At 35.0% G+C, this 24,481-nt stretch overlaps 1 long non-coding RNA gene across 1 annotated transcript; it reads left to right on the top strand.

Annotated features, from left to right (window-relative positions):
- The first annotated feature begins 9,228 nt into the window (after nt 1–9,228).
- Nucleotides 9,229–11,435, top strand: LOC110939926. The gene is made up of 2 exons (XR_002592618.2): nt 9,229–9,464; nt 11,252–11,435. It is a non-coding gene; the product is annotated as an uncharacterized LOC110939926 (long non-coding RNA).
- The last annotated feature ends 13,046 nt before the right edge of the window (nt 11,436–24,481 follow it).

A 24,481-nucleotide genomic window follows, 5' to 3' on the forward strand; every position in this document is an offset into this window, starting at 1 on the left:
GAATATTAAGAAATTATTGGCCAAAATAGAAAGACGCAAATAAGGCAGAGTTTAGTTCGCTTATGAAATGGAAAGTCTCTGGACCAACAGTCCATACAGCTAAAGTTGTAAAATATGCTGGATACAAAATTGTCTTTTACGCGAATCATGTGAAAATCAAAATAAGTGATATAAGTCAAAATTGGTGGCACAAGAATTTTCACAAGACCTATGATTGATTATGAGAAAACGTATTCTCCAGTGGTGGATACATTGACTTTCCAATATCTTATTAGTCTGGTAATATATAAAAGAGAATTGACATGCGTCTTATGAAAGTTATGTATCACTTGATACTAAGTCATATAAAATAAGTTCTCGAGAATATTATGATTATTATATAAATTCAGATCTGAATACATATGCAAGTTGTATATGTTATTGAATTGAATATAATTGGAACTCCCCATCAGTATCCTAAAGAATTTGAGTGCTTAAGAGGTTAATTGAAACACCTTATGGATGTAATTATTGTGCACCAGTACTCCAATAACTATACATAGAAAACTCGTGCCTGGTTATTATTGCATCTTAATGTATAATGTATAAGCATGGTACAATATGAATTAAATATTCAAGACATCCTTGCATATGATATAGACATCAATGAGGAGGTATATGTAATAGAACTCCTAAAGAGTGAATGCACATACATTGTTTTTCAAAGTTGAAAGAAGTATGTATATGATTGCAAATGCCTGAAGCATTGATTTGAAATCCTCAAGAATGTATCTTTATAAGGTTAAAGATAGTATGAACTAAAATAGTCAAGTTGAGTGTTGTACAACTCATGATATATTCTGATAAAGAGCAATATAAGTTTGATAATATTATCTATCTTTATCAAATGTTCTTTCTTAAAAGTTCACTATAATCGCAATTTACAGTGATGATGTCTAAGCATCATCAAGAGAAACTGGCGAACTTTTAGAAGGGGATTTTTTAATGACCCTAGCACAGTCTAATTATTACGCGACTTGCAGTTCGAATATATTTGTAATCATACTTTTATTCATCTATCAAACTACATCTAGAAGATGTTGGTGGGACATTTTAGTATTTAGAGAGCTCAACCTTATAGTATGTTAAAGGTTGTTTAGACACTTTTTATAAGAAATGATTATTATCATCTCCTACCAAAGTAGAGATTCTCATTTCAAAAGTACCATGGTTAAAGTGCAATTGTGCATTAACTTAACTTTCTAGCTATGCATGATATAGCACATGTCCAATGAGGAGACATTTGAATGGTAAATCAGATATGTCGATATCCATGAAAGCTAGTTTTGTTATTCTTGTAGATATAAAGAATGTAACACAAATAGTCTTGGATCTTATGGTATGTGTTCGCAAGAGGAAGCGCTAGAAGTCTCACAAGAAGATTTTACAACATTACTAAATATAAAGGATTGCACTTCAAGGCATCAAACGACAAATCATTCTACAAAAGTTTTGAGCAACTTTCGAGGATGACGGACACACTTCACTTAAAGGATACATATTATAATGAGGGGAAGATTTATTCAAGTTGCACTCTTTTTCCCTTAACTAAGTTTTATCCCAATGGTTTTCTTAGTAAGGTTTTTAATGAGGCAACATACCTAATCCAGAAGTATCAGGGGGAGACAATACGCGCTGCACTCTTTTTCCCTTAGCTGAGGTTTTGTCCCACTGGGTTTTCCTGGCAAGGTTTTTAACGAGGCAGCATATCAAGCATGTTAAAAGAATAATGTCCCTTGCTTTATCATATGTGGATAGTCAAGGGGGAGTGTTATGAATATATATTTATTAGTGACTATCCACATTACCAACTCCCATATTACATTATGTTTGTATTAATGTCATAGTGCCTATATATATTGGCATTTGTAAATGATGTATAGATCAATGAATAAGAATTCTCATTCTCCATATTCTCTTTCTCTACTCGATCTCTATGGTCTTGTTCTCATGTTGCTAATAGCCGTTGTTTCACAACATAACGTAAATAACATGTACATGAGGGGTGACAAAAAAAACTTTAAATTGACATTAAAATATAAAATTTGAAAACGTTGATGCATAAATTTAGATGTTCAAATGCTGGAAGAAGTATATTAAACCACGATAAAAACAAATGTTTAAGAGTTTATTAATAAAATTAGGTACTTTTATTGCCGTCTTACATTTAATTAACACTTTCAAAAAGAAACGAATCGAGCCAAGTTCAAGCTCGTCTAAGTTAAAACTCGACTTGTTTAAAGCTATTTTCTTAAAAAATCAAGTTAAGTAGTTTTTCAAATCGAGCTTGATTTATCTACTATATTTTATTATATAATTATTTTATTGATATACATATATTATATACATATATTATATACATATAGGCATATAATTATAATTACAAGTTTTATATATAACATAACATAATAATAATAATAATAATAATAATAATAATAATAATAATAATAATAATAATAATAATAATAATAATAATAATAATAATAATGTATATTAAAGTATAAAATAAGAGTTATATCATTAATGAGTTTGTTTGAGAAGCTAGTTAAGTTTAATATATATGTAACACCATATTTTCGATTTAACAATTTAAATGTAAAATACCTCAATCTGATGTGTGGCAAGGACTACTGTGACAACTCGTAATTCGAACCTATTTTGTGTAACGATACATGATTATGTGAACTATTATAATTATTGATTGTTATGATTTTGTGTTGTGTGTAATGGAATGTTATTTTGTATGTGTTGTGTTATGATTATGTGATTATGTTACTTGACCCGAAACCGCACAACATGAACCAATCGCACAACACTACACACAACTACACAAGCCGATTGGGCTTTGCACTAGTAATCGGACAAGGGGCAGCCCAAGTGAGGGCCGGCCCACTTCTCTTGTACGTACAAACACCCACCTCTAGGGTTGTCCTCCCATTTCTTGTTACAACACTCATTCACACAAAACCCTAGTGCTTATTCTCTCTCTCTCTCAACACCCGACGGCAACAACTCTTGGTGATCGAAGATCTTGCCTTTCATTCGGCTCACCTCCCCTTGTTTGATTTCAATCGGTTAGTGTTATATCCTTACTTGATTCTAGTATGATTGATACTTGGTGTATGATAGATTGAATGATGTTTATGTGTTGATATTGATGTAAATCGGACACCATAATATCCATCTAAGAACCGAAGGAATGCATGTAACTGGCCATATGTTGTGTGTGATTTATATGATGAATTGATACTTGATTGCTAAATTAATCAACTGATCGATTATGTTACACGTGAACTTGAGTGGGTTGTTGAATGGGTATCGTTGAATTGGGTTGGTGAATAGAATGATTAGGATGTTTGTTCTTGATTAAGCCGGTTAGGTTCATAAGAAACACATAACAAAAACCTTGTTTGATCGAAAGAATGTTAATCAAATAGATGGAAATTATGTAAATTGATTGAGATAAAACAGGAAACTTGTTGCATGATGTAACCGATTGAACATAATTTCCGGAACTTAAATACAGTCGCACAAGGGGACCCTAATCGCACAAGGTCACATATAAATGTTACGGTTGGGCCGGACAGCCCAAGTGTCAAGTCGCAAAAGGCAACTGGATCGCACAAGAGCCCAAACGTATAAGCTAGTCGACCGCACAAGCTCCCTAATCGCACAAGCCTTGTCAGTCGCACAAGGTGTTTTCACTCGGGTTACTGGACCGCACATGGGTTGAGGTCTGTTTAACTGTTGGGCCTTAAAAGCCCAAATCACTAGCACACCACTCAGTCCAATCGCACAACCTGATCCTCCGTCGCACAAGGTGTATGAACCGCACAAGTTTGACTTATCTGTTTAGTGATCATTGGGCCGAGTATCATTGGGCCTCAACGAGTGACTCGCACAAGGCTGCTAAGACTTGTGCGAGCCCATTCTTATGAACCGCATAAATCAGTGATGATATATTTGACAATTGTGTATGTGCCATGAACTATGTATGCTTGTAACTTGTTAACTCTATGTAACCATACGTGCTTTACCTGAACCAAACCTGACTTGTATGATAAACGTGCTAGGACGTGGTTGATCACATTGTAGCTTAACTGAACTCTTCGTGTATCATACCGAGCAACCCCAGGTGAGTTCAATGCATTTTCTCAAGCATGCGTCCCAGTGGTTTGGGGACAACTGGTAAACATTAGGAAGGGAAACATTGGGTAAACAACTTAATCGGTTTTGGTTATTGCCTGGAGGGCAATGGGGTAATTAGTTGATAGCGCTATTAGGTGGGAAACCTCACACCGGGCCGTAAGGACGGGCGTGAACTAATTATCTGGGTATGGGTATGGTTGTTAGAGGCACACTCCTCGGATACATATGGGCACACTCCCTAGGGTATCTAACGAAGGCAACATAGCATCGGTCGATAAGGGGTACCCACTCCCCGGATACTTATGGGCACACTCCCTAGGGTATCTAACATGAGCAACATCGTAACGCAACAATGAATCGCATTAATATACATCTGGTAACAAATCATGTTAGCAAAACCTTGAACTCACCAGCGTAGTCTGACACACTTGTTTGCATGCTTGTAGGTCGTTAACCTTGGAACATGGACTTGCTATCTGGGAGTGCTGGAGTGGTCATGGATCGAAGCTATTGGATTACTTATAATTGATACATTGGTTTTGAGTTTTATTATGAACCAACTGCTAAACGACTTATTATATGCTTCCGCTATATAACTCTTTGTGAAATGATATTATGTTTGACACTTAATCTTGGCAATTAATGACATGTTTTATTTAAATATTTATCGTTGGTTCAATGTGATTGGTGGCTCAGACTCTGATGTGTAACACGCCTCGCGGGGTTTCCGCAGGTGGTATTTTGGGGGTGTTACAACTACACAAACAATAAAAATACGGGTTTATTAAAACTTTTACAAATCTTAAGTTATTCTACATCACGTGGTTGAATTCGTTGTTTAAAATTTACAACGTGGCAAAGTGCGGAAGCGTGTATCTATATCGTGTTCGGTTCTTCGTTGAGCTTGATCGTCTTCCGGCATCCCAAAAGTGTACCTACATTTCATAAACATGAAATGCTTTAGTCTTACGGGGTTTAAATCATATCCAAATGAGTCCGGGAAACAATTGATTTTCAAAAGAAAAAAGGAACTTGAAAAATGATCTCCACCGTAACTTACGGTGGCACCGTAAGTTACGGTGGCCCCTGTGTTCATATTCTTCTACCGTACAACAGTAGGTTATCACCGTAAACATATTAGATCCACCGTAAATTACGGTGGCACCGTAATTTACGGTGGACCCTGCATCCAGCTTTTCCATTTTGTCGTAATTTGACACGAAATCTTTCGTATTTTTCGAACCGCTTATCCGTTTGACCTACCGTTTCTTCCTACATGTTTGAAATTTGATTCTCCATCATATGGAGTTAAAATCCGACATCCGGCTTGATAAAATTTAAGACTTTTAAGTCTTCGGCTTATTACTCTTTTACCAAAATTTGACCCATTTGTGATTTTATCAAACATACAAGTTTGTTTGACCCTTATTTCTCACAAACCTATTAAATTCAATGATATCTAACATATTAGGTTCCGATCATAGAATTATATACCTTCTTTAACCCGTTTTCACCCATATGCTTATTTTGACCCATTTGAGGTATTTAAGCATATTATAAGCACCAATTACTTTCATTCACTTCCAAATACATATGTCCACATTTCTTATCAAAGGATCTTCTACCACAACTATATTTGTGGTGGATTCAATGTGGTGATTTATATATACCAAAATTTACCCCTTCAAATCGTTATTTTACGGCAAAGACTCGAATAGAGCCATTTGACTAACGTGTTACATCCTTCAACTTCTATACTACTCCTAAGTAATTATCTAATTGTAAAACTCGTTTCCAAACAACCTTTAAGGATCGTTTGTTCCATTTAGCCTACAAGGGCGTTTTGGTCGATTTTAGTCCTTTTATGACTAAGGATTCTCTCAAATTATTCGACCAAAATAGCCACTACAACAAAAATGGCTTTTTAGGACCTTTTCAGTGGGACGCTTGTAAAAGAGGGTCCTAAAAAACTATTTAATAGGACTAATGAACTTTTGGGGTCCTTTTATAATATACTCTACTAAATCGGTGTCCTAAAAAACTATTTAATAGGATGGATGATTTTTTGGGGTCCTATTATCATAGAATTTAACAGGACACTTAAAATATAGATCCTAATAAAGTACTTTATAAGACATTTAATTGTTAGTGTCCCATTATGTGGTACTGTATTAGGACACTTGATCATCTGGGGTCCTATTATAACATAACTTGATAGGACACGTTGAAGTTATCTCGTAAATGTTCAGTGTTATAGGACCCTTTCTAGTCAAAGTCATATTAGAACTTAACTTAATAGGACACTTGACACTTGGGTCTTATAACTTTAAAGTTTATAGAACGTTTATTCGCTAGAGTTTTATAATAACATTAGGTTATTGACCCGTGATTATACGAGATGGTAGTAAACAAACAATAATTTTGAAACTAAAGTTTCATCATTCATCCTGCTACATTCATTTCCACCCTGGGTTGTGGTTTTCTCTAGTTGAAAGTGGGACACAAACTCAATCAAATTTGTTTAATGGCCAACTAAAACTTTCATGGCTACACCATTACACTAAAGTACATAAGAATTTTTGTTTAATGGCCAACTCAAACTCAATCAAAGGTGTTGGGGTATACACCATCCAAACCCCATGGCTACACCATTACACTAAAGTACATAAGAATTTTTGTCTAGCCCAAACATGACAAGTCAAAACTACTCCATCTACTCCAAGTGAGTTCCAACCCCAAGTACTTTATGATAGAACCAATACTAGAAAATAGGCCTAATGCAACTTTTTCAAAGTAACCTTTTCAAATATGTTGCATTTGACTCTAATACAACTTTGTGAAACATAAATGTTGCATTAAAAGATCTAATGCAACTTTTATCATAAAAAGTTGCAAATTTTACTAAAAATTGCAACCTTTTTATTGAAAGGTTGCATATTTAATTAAAATTTGCAACTTTAGTTAAGAAAGTTGCATTATAAAATTATAAATGGAACTCTTATTTTAAAATGTTGCATTGTTAAGAAGCTAAGCATTAGAAATGTCGCATTTAAAAGTAGCGTTTAATTTAAAATTTCACAAAAACAAAACATTTATTTTCTGTTTTTTAACTTTTCCAAATCTAAATGCTCAGTTACATTCTTAATTTACTTGTTATCGGTAAATGTTTTATATATTATGTTAGTAACCATCTTGCACGGAATTGGTTGAATAATTCTTTGAAGTCCAAAAAGTCATCTTGCTTGTGCTTAGAATTGGTTGAGGTCGACTACAAATAACCATAGTAAGTGTGAAGGTCCTGTAGTTTATCCTGGTAAATTGACTTTAGTGCATCCATCTTTGGGAGGGAATTTTTGAAAGGGGGAAAATATTAGTGAGTAGGAAAATTTGATATTAGTGGAGGGAAAATTGACAAATATATGGAAGGAAATCATTTAACTAATTTTAGATAGAATAAGCTAACATAAAAATTGAATTAGCTTTTAGTAATTATCATATATTATGTATATAAAACTATAGAGTGTAAATTAAAACCTTCATATAAAATTCAATTCAGCTTTTTTAAATTATAAATAAAAAGTGTTATATACACCTAGCAAAATGTTGTCAATATTATAAATAAAAAGTGTTATATACACCTAGCAAAATGGGTGGGTTAGTTCAAAGAGGGTAACAATCAAAGTGAGTTCATGTCATAATAGGTGGTCAAAATGGGCCATCTAAATGGAGTATGCATTTGGTTTGGTCAAAACACGTTTTTGTTAATATTTGTTTGGATCAAAACATCCACTATAATACATTAAGACATATAGTATTTTATAACCCTTTATGACCTATAAAGACTCACCACATCTCGATATAACAATTTAAGACCCAACCCACTATAACATAATAAAGCATGTCATTCATGCTCCATTAAGAGCCAACATTACTATTAAAGGACAACACGGTATATTAAGACATGCATAATCATTTATTGTATACGCATATAATACATTGAATACATATATTAAGCCACAATATGACCCATTAAGGTATACGTGAACTATTGCTGTACAACATGATTCAATGTGACTCACAACAACTCAACCTAACACTTAAAGATCTAACATGACCTAATAAAGTTCAGCATGGTCCATTAATAGTTACATGACTTTTAAGGTCCGCATGGCACACTAAGAGTTATCATGACCATGAGTTCAGTTAGGTTAAAGGTAGTTAATTATGATCAAAATAATGTCATTCATAGGTAGTCCTCGTCAAGTAGACCACTCGGTGTGGGGAGGGGGGGATAGGGGGAGCCCATCCACGTCTTGCCCACCACCTTGTACACATTGACCTTGGGCGTTCCCCAACACCCACTTGACTTTTTGCTCCTTTGCTCTTGTCTCCTTGCGTTTCACCCACCCCTTCCATTTTGTAATGTAGAGGCTAAATCCCCCAATTTCTACATGGTGCCTACATAGCAGGGAATTTTCCCCTTGTCCTTGCCCACCACACTATGTAGTCTACATGGCGCCCATGGGCACCATTGCCCATGGCACCTTTTTCGGGGAAATAACGCCCCTCCCCCATACCATGCTAGCTATTGGGTTGGGGTGGGGTGCTATTGATAGCCAGTCAAAGCAATAGCGAGCTCTTGTGTGTGTGGGAGGTATTAAACTTGGGGGGGGGGGGGGGGGGCTACCGTAGAGAGTTAGAAAGAGAGGCTTTATCCCATACCATACTAGCTATTGAGCAAAGACAATAAAGCCCTTTGATTGACGTGGCACATACATGAGACAACGAAGTCCCTCTCCATACGAGTCCATTTAGTTGGAATATTCAAATCATAATAAAATATAATATTTTCATTATTATAAATTAATATTATTTTTTATTTTTTATTATAGGTAAATAAAATATTTTGCTTAAAACTTTTATATTTATAACTGTCATTGTAAATTATGATATATATTTTTTATAATGGATTGTTTTCTTATATATGTTTTTTTAGTTAATAATTAATTTATAAAATTTTTACTTTGGTTTCCCTCCCCATATCCCAAATTTTTTAGATTTCCCACCCATTGTGAAATTCACGCCCAATAAGGTGTATGCTGAGTAGGGGCGGTGGAACTTGTTCCAGAACGTGGAAGGCATCTTCATAAAAAAGTCGAAGGATTCGTTGTAATTTTCACATGTAGTTCGCTTTGAGAGTCGCAATTAAATGATTGCGTCAATCTTTACTCTTCTCGTGGGTGGAACATTATTGATGTTTCCAACTTTCTCAATCTGTAAGTTCATCTCTACTCAATTACCATTTTACTTGTAATACATAAAGGGGTTTTGATAATTAACCCATGAAAAAGCTTCATAGGTATGACAAAGATGATTTGATAGTGTAGACTGATTTGAATGATAATATATGTTAATAATGTTCATTGTTCAAAGTTATAAAGCGTGATTCTAGATGTATTCCAAGGACCTTACAATGGATCTTTTTTAATCTGGTTAATTTGAATTTGTGTTTACATGTTGTTCAAGTCCTATAGTTAGGGTTTCCCAACATGGCTTTCTTTTGCTTCCGAAATCTGAACCAAACGAGCCAATGAAATTCTATCATTTGTTCACAATGAATGCGACCAATCATCATGAAATCTTCTAATGGTGTTCTTCATCCACCATCTCCGCTTCGGTGCCAAACATGGTTGGGGGGGGGGGGCGATTTATTTTCTAAAAAGGATTGACCTGATTCTCAATTTGCTTGTATTTTTTCCCTTTTATTATGTATTTCAGAAATTAATTTGCTTTGAGTTGAATGAAATCGAAATTATGATGCCTTTTAATATTATGCACATTGATGAAACAAATTGAACCAAATAATATGCATGCTGATGTATTGATGGATAATAAATTGTTTGTTCTGTTTTTATGCAATTACGAACTTGTGGATTCACGGAAGAATGTGCGTCTGTTTTTTTTCTTTCAACCTCTACTTTAGTTTTGTTTGGTGATCCCATTAGTGTGTTTATGTACAATGATCAAACTAGTTTTCTCATGTTATTTTTGCAAACATTACTTGTTTAATTTGATATCATATTGTATCTAAAATATGAGCTTTTTGTTTTTGGCATTGCACTTTGAAAATGATGATCTGATCGAATGTGTTACTAAGAAGCAGATGAAGGTTTTGTTCTTCCAGATCTTTCCATTTTGTGTGTTTATTGATCTAATGCTATTACGCTACTTTTTAATCGATAATATTAGTATTATGCGTTTCTGTCTGTTTATAATTTGATTACTGGTTAATTTTGTGCTTAAAAGAGTTTTAGATGCAGTTTTTTAGGTTTAATTACCCTAAGTTCATCCAGATTCTTCAATTTCACCATTTTTTTTTAGATTTGATGTTATTGTGGTACTTGTTTTTTTTTTTTGTTTCTGTTTGTTTTTAATGTAATTACTGGTTACTTTTGTGTCCGTTTGAGTTTTGGATTAAGTTTTATTAGGTTTTATTGTGTTTTTTCCGGCTAGATCTGTTTCACCGATTTACTCTTTGGAGTCGTGTAATTGTTACTTGTTTCCATTGAATTTAAGGAATATTTTGTTGTGACAGAACCTTACATGCATGAGAGATTATTTGCAAAGTTCACATGGATGATTTGTTTGATATGTTAGTTTTCATGATTTTTTGGTGTAGTTGGAGATTGTGTTTGAAATGGCTTTGTGATTTATTGTGGGGACATATTCTTTGTAAAGCTGGTAGAATGTTGGCAGATCCTCCTGCCTTCCGGTGTTGACCAGTTTTAATTTGTAAAACGTGAGTTTTTTTAAAGGAAAACTTATATAGAATTCTGCAAATTATCATTTGTAGAGAAGAAATAAAAACTAAAAATTATGACCATATGTATTTGTTAAACTTGTGATAAGACCATATGTTTTATTTTCTACAATTTAAGATTGTATTGGTGCATCCATCGCATGGCCCTATCTATTCATCTCGGTATGTATTTGTTAAACTTGTGATACAAATAATTTTAATATCATGTAACTTAATGCTTATACATGGATGGTTTATTTGTAGGTATTCCATGAGGATTGAGGACGCATGATAACTCAAGATTTTATGCTTCTTATTTCTTTAATTACTTTTAATTTGTTTGTTTAATGTTAAGACTTTATGTTAGATAATGTTATAAGTTATTTATGGTTAGTATTTTTGTTATGAGCATGCTTATTTGAAATATAATGAAGTTTTATTTCTTTCATTAGTTGATTTTATACAATAAATATTAGGATGTTATATGTTGATGGTCTGTTTATAATTGGTTTTATAATCTTATTTAGGATATTAGGACAATTTTCTTAATATTAAAGTAGCTATAACGTTACATAATAAGAGTCATATAAATTAATTTTTAAGGACGCTTGTATGTGTATTAAAAGATTAAAAGTAGGTAATTACATATTAGAACATTGTAAAAGTGTCCTAATATGTTCTTTTTAGGACGCTATTTAAGTTGTCTATACACATATTATGCGACCATTAAATTGGTTTTATAATCTTATTTGGTATATTAGGACCCTTTTCTTGGTACTAAATTAGCTATAATGTTATATCATAAGGGTCCTATCAATAAATTTCTAAGGACGCTTGTAAGTGTATCAAAAGATTAAAAGTTTGTAAGCACATGTAAGAACATCATAAAAGTGTCCTAATATGTTTTTATTAGGACACTACTTTGGTTGTTCAAAGACATATTACGCGACCATAAAATTGGTTTCATAATCTTATTTGAGATGTTAGGATGCTTTTTTAGTTCCGGGACTTATTACGACCCCTTTACATGAAACGCTTTTACCGTTGGTCCTATTAAATGAAATGTTCTATAAAATAGCATTTTAGAACGCTTTTGCGCGTACTAAAAACCCAGTTTTCTTGTAGTGAGCATTTTTAACTACAACATAATTACACGTACCTGGCCCGGATCAACAAGTAGACCCGATTTATACCTTGTTTTCATTATCACACCATCAATGGGTGACGCAGTTATCCGATCTGCTAATCGGTCCTGCTAACATAAGACTTGACAACCACATTAGTCGATATTGCCAAATGTTGTTATCACCACCATTCAACCCGTTTGGACTATATGCCCAACATTATTTATTTAATCAAAAACATCGTTTTTGATTTCCAATTCATACATCCATCCCATCCCGGATTTTATAACCATACCTTTTTCTTTTTACACTCTTTTCTTACAATTTCAACCCATTTCGGCTTACACCATGGGTATCCTTTTATCCTTGACTTACATTAGTCGACCTTTGACAAATTTCCATGTTTCCAATATTATCATTATCACGTTTACAACGTATCGAATAAACGAGTATTCTACATAAGTGTATAAATTACACTTACCTCGCATCCACGCCACGCTTTTCTTTCCGTACTTGCTCCGTTTGACTCGTTCCCTCTCCCAAGCTTTCACCTAGCTTGTTACGCGTCAAACTATTGTCAAACATTTATAAGGCGGTTAAATTAGTCATTAACAATCATAACTATTCCACCTCACTTATTTTCTATGCCGAAGCTACTATTTTCATGATTAGTTAACTTAACTTATCTAAAGCTAACTACTTTTAATCACATGTTTACTACATTAAGTTCTAAATCAACATTGTATTTAGAACTCTCATCACTTCATATCACGCGTAATTGCCATATCATTCAAATATGCGTTTTCACTCTAAAATTCGATACTTTAGTTCTCATTTAGGCATTTTAACAAACACCTAATGTGCATAATTTCACATATTTACTAACTAGTTCATAACTAATTATTTTCACCAAGATTTACATCAAAATCAAACCTCTATGTCTAGTGTTCATGGACTACATCAAGAACTTATTTCATAACAATCAATATTCATCAAATTAACACTCTAATCCGAGTGTTCTTCATATTGTCAATAAACCCATTTAACACACATGTAGGTAACACCAAATCATTCAAGTCATAGCATCATATGCATGATTTTCACTTAGGGTTTCGTTCCTAAGCAAGTATTCATCACTAATCTAGCCATAGCTTCTCTAATTCATGCCTAATTCGCGATTAGGATGATTATCAAATTTTTACAACTTCACGAATGTTAGAAATTCAACATACCTCATGATCCCCTTGACTTGGTGATCGTTTCTACGCGTTCATGCATTGATTTGGATCTTGATTCGAGCCCCAATTTGGTGAATTTGGTGATTCTAGGGTTTGAGCTCTCTAGGATCTTCTCCTGGCTATTCTCACGCACGCTCACACATACTCTTGTGTTTGTGTGTTGTGTTTTATTTGTTAGTTTATAATTCCATTTTCAAGTTACCCGGCTTTGGCCCTCGTGTTTGGTTAGTTATTAATTAGGTCACAACCTAATTATTTTCAATAATATTCCCACTTATTAACTAGGTTTAATATTCCTAGTTAACTTAGCGGGTTCGGGAATATTTATGACTAAGTTTATTTTAGGTCCCGTTAACTCGGGCCTTTTATCCATTTTATTCCTTAAAAGCTTTTATTCACTTTTTATTTAATATTAGGATTAATTATTTAAATCCTAATATTTACCGGGTAAATTTTACCACTAACGGTACTTTACCCGTCTTTTAGTGCTAATGTGGTTTGATCACCAAACCCATTTTCAGGGTGTTACAAGTCTAACCCCTTAAAGAGGTTTCGTCCTCGAAACCTTGCTTACATAGTTCATTGAGTTCTAAACTCAATGCGTTTGACTTGAGTAATCTCTTACGCATTACTCATACTTTAACCAATTGTTAATATTACCAGAAAAATTATGGTAATGTCTTTTTGGTTACAGAACCTCTACGTACCTCATACGACATAATGTAACTTGAAATAACGTAATTCCGTTATTTTTACTAGTTTAGTTAACTTAGCGATTTCCATCACTTTTATATATTATCGAACTCTTGGTGAATCCGTTACCTTGACCCGTTTAAAGGTCTTTAGTGAAATCTTTCACTTTTAGCAACAATTTCTTCTGTTTTCAAAATTCATTTATTCGGTTCAGTTATACCGAATCTACCGCTTACAAGCAACCACATTACTTAAATGACCTTAACCGGTCTCACTAACTAGACTTATTAGTCCAGTTACTTTTTACCGCTCGCTTGGTTATAATGTGATTCCACCTCACATTGCATTTCTTGACTGTGATCGTGTCACGCATGTTTAATTTATATCAACCTTTCATTTTCAAAAAAGATCACTTTTCGAATATATCGTCTTGCGCCTATCAGCGTCAAGACTTGAATCCTTTATGCTTACTATTCAATTTCCTATCAGAATTTATATTTATAAAAATGTTATTTCTTACTAAAACTGAATTTTAGTCTAACGTTTTTCTCTTTAACTATGTCAATTACTCATATCAAGGGAATTGACAACCCCTAATTTATTGTTTTCCGTTCTCGTTTTACGCGAGGAATCGTAACAAGTTCCCTCATCTTACACTATTGACCCGTAGGTTCTTTCACCTAACCTCGTAGGCTATTTTCTTAAGCTTTCATCTCTTTAAGACGAGGCCCTTATGATCCCTTTGCTTCAGTTCATGACCCGTGGGTCATTTTGGCCCCTCCATTTTCCTTAATTGACTCGTTTGACTCATTTTGGGTGAATTTTCATCATCTATGAATGTCAGACTTCATTCTTTATTTGACCCGTCCAACTTTGAAATGGTTGAACGTAATTACCAAAATTTATATTTGCGAAAATTCTTGTTATCTTTTAGTCATGACTCATATTCCGAGTCTTTTGACTTTCTATTTGGCGTTCCTGTTTCTCAGTCTACGCATGTGTTTAAATCCTTACCCACCAACCGGGTGTTTTACCGAAGTCGTTATTATTGCAACCCTTACGGTATGCATTATGACTTCGTTTCGCTTTTATATTCCTACTTTGTTCTCAAATTTGGTGTTGTACAAAATCGGCCCGCTAAGAGTCTTATTTGCATTCTTCGGGTTCGAGTGTAAGTACACTACCTCCCAATGAATATCTTGATCATTTTACATGTTTATATTCTTCGGGTTCGAGTGTAAGTACACCCCCTCCCAATACATGTCTACATCACTTTACATGTTTGCATTTTCCGGGTTCGAGTGTAAGTACACCCCCTCCCAATACATGTCTACATCATTTTACATGTTTGCATTTTCCGGGTTCGAGTGTAAGTACACCCCCTCCCAATACATGTCTACATCATTTTACATGTTTGCATTTTCCGGGTTCGAGTGTAAGTACACCCCCTCCCGATACGTATTCTGATTATCTTACGTGTTTCTTTGTCCCTTCACTCGGGCTCATTATCTTAATGTAATACGCTTCCGTCACTCGGCTGTGCGTTTACATTGTGATCAAATATTTTGCTTATCTGATTCATTTGGGTACTTTTTAATTTGTCCCACTCACCCCGTCCTTACTTCACCGGGTGTGAATGTGTCCGCTATATGAAGTTCGTGTTATCGTATGCCACTACTTACTTGGCCAGAGTAAGCGATTAACACATGACACGCATGACCTTTTTATAGTTTTCACATCACGCCCTATGTAAGTAATACCTCTGTTTATTTATCTTGGAAACAATATCCTGGATAGGTATTCTATTCAGGTTTGCCCAAGTTTTCAATCTACATCTGAAACTATCAGTTTCTACTTATTGATTGCATGTTTATATTCATGCAATAATTTAAACGTGCACCTGGTAAATGCTTGCCCTAACGGGCTTTCCTTGCCATTAGCCTTGTTTGCGACCATCACGCGATTTGGGTCCTTGATGAGCATGCTCTTCTTGTCATATCTCGGACTGTTCCATCATCATATCCACAATTCGTTCGACTCTCGTCGTCTTCAAACACGAGTGTCCTTCAATTAAAACATTCACAAAAGTTAGTAACATCAACCTCTAAAAATCGCCCGTATTATAATACAAGGCTTTTCAACTATACGCATCAACGCGCGTATTTTCGTCAACTATATCAATCATTTCAATTGGGGTAACGTGTATCACACGATAGCCCTATGTGTTGTTCACAACAATTTAATCATGTTAAACCATTAACATACCTGTACTTACCGGATTTGCCATCAAGCCTCGAACCGAACACCAATCTTTGTCAAGAGCATAAGGTTTAAGTCCAAGCATGGTTTTCCCCCACCATACTTGAATCTCTTAAACCAGGGCTCTGATACCAACTTGTAACACCCTATTTTCGATTTAACGATTTTACATGTAAAATACCTCAATCTGATGTGTGGCAAGGACTACACAAACAATAAAAATACGGGTTTATTAAAACTTTTACAAATCTTAAGTTATTCTACATCACGTGGTTGAATTCGTTGTTTAAAATTTACAACGTCGCAAAGTGCGGAAGCGTGTATCTATATCGTGTTCGGTTCTTCGTTGAGCTTGATCGTCTTCCGGCATCCCAAAGTGTACCTACATTTCATAAACATGAAATGCTTTAGTCTTACGGGGTTTAAATCATATCCAAACGAGTCCGGGAAACAATTGATTTTCAAAAGAAAACAAGAACTTGAAAAATGATCTCCACCGTAACTTACGGTGGCACCGTAAGTTACGGTGGCCCCTGTGTTCATATTCTTCTACCGTACAACAGTAGGTTATCACCGTAAACATATCAGCTCCACCGTAAATTACGGTGGCACCGTAATTTACGGTGGACCCTGCATCCAGCTTTTCCATTTTGTCGTAATTTGACACGAAATCTTTCGTATCTTTCGAACCGCTTATCCGTTTGACCTACCGCTTCTTCCTACATGTTTGAAATTTGATTCTCCATCATATGGAGTTAAAATCCGACATCCGGCTTGATAAAATTTAAGACTTTTAAGTCTTCGGCTTATTACTCTTTTACCAAAATTTGACCCGTTTGTGATTTTATCAAACATACAAGTTTGTTTGACCCTTATTTCTCACAAACCTATTAAATTCAATGATGTCTAACATATTAGGTTCCGATTATAAAATTATATACCTTCTTTAACCCGTTTTCACCCATATGCTTATTTTGACCCATTTGAGGTATTTAAGCATATTATAAGCACCAATTACTTTCATTCACTTCCAAATACATATGTCCACATTTCTTATCAAAGGATCTTCTACCACAACTATATTTGTGGTGGATTCAATGTGGTGATTTATATATACCAAAATTTACCCCTTTAAATCGTTATTTTACGGCAAAGACTCGAATAGAGCCATTTGACTAACGTGTTACATCCTTCAACTTCTATACTACTCCTAAGTAATTATCTAATTGTAAAACTCGTTTCCAAACAACCTTTAAGGATCATTTGTTCCATTTAGCCTTCAAGGGCGTTTTGGTCGATTTTAGTCCTTTTATGACTAAGGACTCTCTCAAATTATTCGACCAAAATAGCACTTTTAACTACAACATAATTACACGTGCCTGGCCCGGATCAACAAGTAGACCCGATTTATACCTTGTTTTCATTATCACACCATCAATGGTGACGCAGTTATCCGATCTGCTAATCGGTCCTGTTAACATAAGACTTGATGTAGGACCGGTTTCTTGACCGTTCGATTGCGAACGAACGTTTCACGTGCGGAATCCGTGAACGTACGTGACCGAACACACACTATCGTACTACTAACGTGATTTCATTGATAGATTTGACGCTTCGGTACAAGATTTCACGTTTACACTACTTTCTCTCTCTACTTTCTCTCTCTAGAAAGTCTCCTCTCCAAGTCTTCTCCAAAGTCTAACTCAAAATCTCTAAAAACTTTACAAAGAACTAACTTAAACTAGTGACATAATCTCTATTTATATGGTCAAGGCACTTTAATGATAGTTATCATTAATTACAAGTTTGCCACCTTGCCATTTCTAACTAAATAAGACATTACGCGCTTGATTCCTTTCGGCTTTTCACTACAACTCGGATTGACGAAGGCGATAGACATTAAGTGCATCAACAATCTCCCCCTTGGATATTGCCGTAGTCAATCTCGTAGCGAAACTCATAGCGACTTGACTTTCTCTCTCTTTCAAACTCGAACAAAGATGTAGTCAACAGACAACTGCACTAACAAACTCCCCCTTGGATGTTGACGGAATCTTTAGTGAGAGTCGTCAAATACTCTTGCTCGAACAGAATCCCAGAGGATCTGTATTTTCTTCAGAATCTTCAGGCTCCCCCTTTCGTCAAGCTTCCGTGCTTTTGGGATCGACGCCTTGCTTTTCAGATACAAGCTCCTTTAGTGTTGAGCTCGTCTTCAGACTCCCCCTTAGACTCTGCTGTTGGGATCGTAGTCTGGCTTTTCGTAGCAACAAATTTCAAAAACCTGCACATCTCAAACTCTCTATTACAAACCAATAAAGTTGTGATTCAACTTAATGAATCAAATAAACATTTGAGAATTTTCTAATACAATTTGAAACATTCCAAATTCTGATTCAACTTAATGAATCATCTTAAACATTTCAAACCAATTAACCAAACCGTCTGTTCATCATGTTTAGCCTTTGAGATTTTGAATGTCAGCTTTTCATCATCAGTTGTCGAAAATTTTTTTGGATTTTTCAAAATAAGAAACATAAATGCAAAAATGCAGAAATAAAATGCAGAAATGAAATATGTACAAACATATTTTTGTGAGTTTGTGTAAGAGGATCATATCAGTTTTTGAGACACATCACCAACACCGTTAAGCTTTTAATCGTTTTAAGTTCTAAACGATTCACGTAGATTGACGATATAGTTGTCATCTTAAATTTTCATACAACTTTCAATCTATTCAGGATACTATTTAAATGTTTTATGAACTTAGTTCGATTCATGTGTCCCACCTCTTGAATATACTCCCGTATCCAGAATCCCAATATTAAGTCTTACAGGTATGAATACTACAATGATATCTGTACATAAATTAGGGGTTAAATGCGAGAACTGAGGGATCTCAGGTCAGAACTTCCGTTCAGCAGAGAGATATCAGCTTCGACTTAGCAGTGTGTCCCCTTTAGAGGATCTTTTCAGCTACAACAGATGATTATCAATTTTATTGTCTAATCAACTGAGGGCTTTATGCTATGTTTCAAGCATTTTGCGGAAAGTATTAGCCAAGGACTAGGTCAGAACTACCGTTCAGCAGAAGTCCCGGAATAATACCCCAGACATCATAGAGTATAAACACCTAGTATATCAGAATACGAGACCTTTCAAACGAGATTTCAGGGGTTACCTATATATCCAAGTAGTGTTCCCCACGAATTTCACAAGTTTGAAATTTTAGGTTTATATCCCGAATAAATCTACTAAATGTACAAAAACCTATCGTCACATCATCAGTGAGACCGTTTATCACATTTTACATTACATTTCTTTAGCATGCTGTGATAGTCCACTAATTTACTATCATTTCCTCTTTTTCACAACAAAAACTCTTTTTTTAATTTTTCAATGTTTTTTGACATTTTCAAATTTTCTATTTTTTTAAAATTTTTCTCCCCCTAAAATCAAAATATGTTTCAATTTTGATTTTCTGGGAAAATTTGAAACAAACTGTACAAACTTGACAACATGATGAGAATCACTTCAATTCTCAATCCACCTGGCGTAAACAATCAGAACTCCCACTCACAACAAACTATTTTCCCATTATGATTTCAAAACACTTAAGTTTATTTTAATCAAAATGGTTTTTCCGGAAAATTAGTTTTGTGTGACATTTCATAAACACGGGGTTTCATCACCTTGTTTTTCAAATTACCACTTATAGGAAAGATGAATCAAGTACAACTTAATGTCCCTGATTTATCTTTTGAAAAACCAAATCACCAGAGTGAAATTTCTCAAGAAATGTGCTGATTCCTGTTCCACGATTACCAACCTGGGAACTCCGGCAAGTCAGGTTTTTCATTTGAAAAGTTTCACCCAAGCCTGACTGTCCTTGGGTGATTTTGAATTCTTGTTCAACAATGGTGGAAAGTTTGTATCATCCATTGTTAAACCTGAATTCTCAGTTTTTACCTCAACAACTGGCTCTTCTGGCTTTACCACACCAGAATCATTGCCTGCACATGGCTTGTCTGACTTTGATGAGCCAGATTCATCGCCTGAAGGTGGCTTGTCTGACTTCGGCACGTCAGATTCATCGCCGACCTTTTCCTTCTTCTTTTCCTCTTTCGTCCTCAGATTTGCATCTGACGAATTCGGTTTACTTGACTTTGTTGTCGAGTGAATCGATTCATCAGCACTCTTATTCGATCTGTCGAGTGAACCCGAGGACAAAATCTTCTCCAGATATTCTCTGGCCTTCTTCCTCTTCTTTCTCAGTTTGTCTTTTTGCCCTTGAGAAAGCTTCACTTTCTTTTCTTGAACTTTAGGTTCTTGGACCTTCTGTTCTTTGACATTCTGTTCTGAAACTCTCAGTTCCCTGGGCTTGACAGTGACTGGTTTCTTTGCCATCTTCTGAGAATTAACCCTCAATCTTTCACTTGATTTCCTTGGGCAATCCCTGGCAATGTGTCCTTGGATTTGGCAATTATAGCATCTTCTTGTCTCAAATCTCTGTCTCTGGCAGTTAACAGCAATGTGTCCTTGATATCCACATTTGTAGCACACTCTGTTATCATACCAATCACCATTGTCATACCAAACGCTTAGATCAAAGCATTGTCTAGCGTGGTGATACTCCTTCCTCCTCTTGATTGTTGGATTTGGCTTTTGAGCACTGTGGTCTGACCTGTACCACTTATTACCAACAATTTTTGAATTTTCGTTTTTCAATTTTTGTACTTTTTGATTGCGATTGGATGATCGATCTGATGAGCTTTTATTTTCTTTTTGTACAATTTTCTCAGTTTTAACTTTTTGTTTTTGTTCTACACTCTTCTTAACAGGTTTCTGCTTTGAGCATTCACCTATTTCAGTAGATTGCAAAACAGTATTTTTGAATTTTTCTTTTAATTCTAAAAACAATTTTTGTTTTTCAATTTTTGTATTTACATCATCAGATTTCTCATCACAATCTTCAACTTTGACATTGTCAAAGTTTGTGACATCGTCACTTATTGGAATAGAATTGATTGGTTTTGGACAGGGAATATTCAAAAACTCAGATGATGTCACAAAACCTTTCAATTTCTTTTTAAGCTCATCAATTTTAGCTCTCGAATTCTCAGCCTCATTTTGAAGCTGAGATATTCTTTCAAGATGAGACTTGATTAATTTTTCATTTTCAATCTTAATGTTTTCAAGAACAGACTTTTCATTGACTAAAACTTTTATCTGTTCTTGAAATTTTGTTTCATTTGCTTTCAAATTTTTGTTTTCAAGTTTTATCCAAAAATCTTCATTTTCTGAGGATTTCTTTTTGCTTTCAAAGTCTTTTTCTTTCTCTTTCAAAACCTTGTTTTCTGATGTCAAACTGTTCAAATTACCCAACAGTTTGTCATTTTCAACTTTCAATTTCTCACAAATTTCCTGAATCATAAGAATCTGTTTATCATCAGCTTGCTTCTCATCTGTCAACTTCTTGATCTCCAATGCCAAACTTTTTGCAACTTTTTCGAGTTTGTCATTATAAGTCTTAAAGTTGTCACATTTGAAACACACTGATGCATTCTTCACAGATTCTCCAACTTTTGAAGCCTTTTCTTCCTTTGCCCTTTGATCACCATTTTGGTTTTTCTTCTTTTCATCATTAATCCTTATCTGTTCTTCAATTCTTTCAACGAGTGGACCAATCGTCAGTTGAGAAAATTCTCCAGAATTCTTCAGGTTCAAGATGTAATCTTCCCATTCTTCTTTCGGTAAAGCACTGACAAATTTTTCAACCCATTCTGCTGGTTCTTTAGTTATACCAATTTCAGTCATTGAATGAACAAGAAGTCTATATCTCCCAATGATATCCTTAGTGTTTTCTCCTGGATAACCTGAAAATGAATCAAATTCTTTCTTTAATACATTTCTTCTATCAATTGTTTCTTGAGTCATATTAAAGAAATCCATATCCATGATTCGGTAATGAGAAATACACAGCAACAGATTTTCAATTAATACAAAAATTTCACACAATCAAATAACTATCAAAGATTAGGTGAACGTGGATCGAGTGGAAATTCGTTCGTGCGTATAACTGATGCTCAACAAACTACCTTGGATTTCCTGCAAATAAGCAAGTAAACGATTAGATCAAAATTGATTAAACTCGTAACAGTGTGTGAATGAACCAATCTAAGACTCGTTGTCGAAGATTCGTGAACCCGTTCCAGTGAATGCACACTGTTAAATCAAATGCCCCTCAGTTTTATAGACTAATAATGTGAAAAGCTGGAAACTGGGATTGGGCCGTTTAGATTTGTGGTAAAACTATGGGCCGACAAAACAACAAATCAAGCAGATTGGATCATTAATGGGCGGCACCTCAGTTATGTCACACGGCAATGCTGATTGGGTCTTAATGGGCGGTGACACTTCAATCAACAACTACACGTGAATTTCAATTACAAAAGTAATCTAGGATTTGGCCGACAACTTCTCACATATACCAACTTTATTCACAAACAAAGCTGCCGTCAACTCTTGTCGAATGATTGATCGAATGATTGGACCTTTTGTTGATGTAAACTATTAAAGATGATTCTTTATGTATCCAACATTTTTCAGAAACTCACATGAAGAAGACGACACATAAGCGGACTAACCCGTGACATTTATGAGCGATCCACACTTTGTCTTAAAAGCGATTCAATAGATTCCCTATGAGCGGTTCATAGGGATGACATATGAGCGATTCAAGTCAATAGATTTCGAGCGATTCAAATTAATTCCAAATGAGCGATCCAACCACAATATTACGAGCGATCCAGACCTGAAATATTTACGCGATATCAGACCAAAAATCTGCAATTCCTCCAAAACGGCTTGGTGTTTCAACGTGAAACTTGGTAGGGTTTTGATTCAACGTTTTTCGCACATAATGTCAAAAATTCAGACGAAACGGACCGTGAAATCACGTTCAATTTGTCGAAAACCGATGAAAAACGTAAGAAATGAGTAGAAAGTGATGAAATTGACGAAATCGGATCTGATTTGGCTCTGAATCGGTTGAAATCTGTACGAGAACGACGTGTTTGATCAAGCAATCGAGCTCCTAGCTCTGATACCACTTGTAGGACCGGTTTCTCGACCGTTCGATTGCGTAACGAACGTTTCACGTGCGGAATCCGTGAGCGTACGTGACCCAACACACACTATCGTACTACTAACGTGATTTCATTGATAGATTTGACGCTTCGGTACAAGATTTCACGTTTACACTACTTTCTCTCTCTACTTTCTCTCTCTAGAAAGTCTCCTCTCCAAGTCTTCTCCAAAGTCTAACTCAAAATCTCTAAAAACTTTTCAAAGAACTAACTTAAACTAGTGACATAATCTCTATTTATATGGTCAAGGCACTTTAATGATAGTTATCATTAATTACAAGTTTGCCACCTTGCCATTTCTAACTAAATAAGACATTACGCGCTTGATTCCTTTCGGCTTTTCACTACAACTCGGATTGACGAAGGCGATAGACATTAAGTGCATCAACACTTGACAACCACATTAGTCGATATTGTCAAATGGTGTTATCACCACCATTCAACCCGTTTGGACTATATGCCCAACATTATTTATTTAATCAAAAACATCGTTTTTGATTTCCAATTCATACATCCATCCCATCCCGGATTTTATAACCATACCCTTTTTCTTTTTACACTCTTTTCTTACAATTTCAACCCATTTCGGCTTACACCATCGGTATCCTTTTATCCTTGACTTACATTAGTCGACCTTTGACAAATTTCCATGTTTCCAATATTATCATTATCACGTTTACAACGTATCGAATAAACGAGTATTCTACATAAGTGTGTAAATTACACTTACCTCGCATCCACGCCATGCTTTTCTTTCCGTACTTGCTCCGTTTGACCCGTTCCCTCTCCCAAGCTTTCACCTAGCTTGTTACGCGTCAAACTATTGTCAAACATTTACAAGGCGGTTAAATTAGTCATTAACAATCATAACTATTCCACCTCACTTATTTTCTATGCCGAAGCTACTATTCGGCTTCATGATTAGTTAACTTGACTTATCTAAAGTTAACTACTTTCAATCACATGTTTACTACATTAAATTCTAAATCAACATAGTATTTAGAACTCTCATCACTTCATATCACGCGTAATTGC

Source organism: Helianthus annuus, chromosome 2 (genome assembly GCF_002127325.2).
Source record: "Helianthus annuus cultivar XRQ/B chromosome 2, HanXRQr2.0-SUNRISE, whole genome shotgun sequence".
Taxonomy (NCBI): domain Eukaryota; kingdom Viridiplantae; phylum Streptophyta; class Magnoliopsida; order Asterales; family Asteraceae; genus Helianthus; species Helianthus annuus.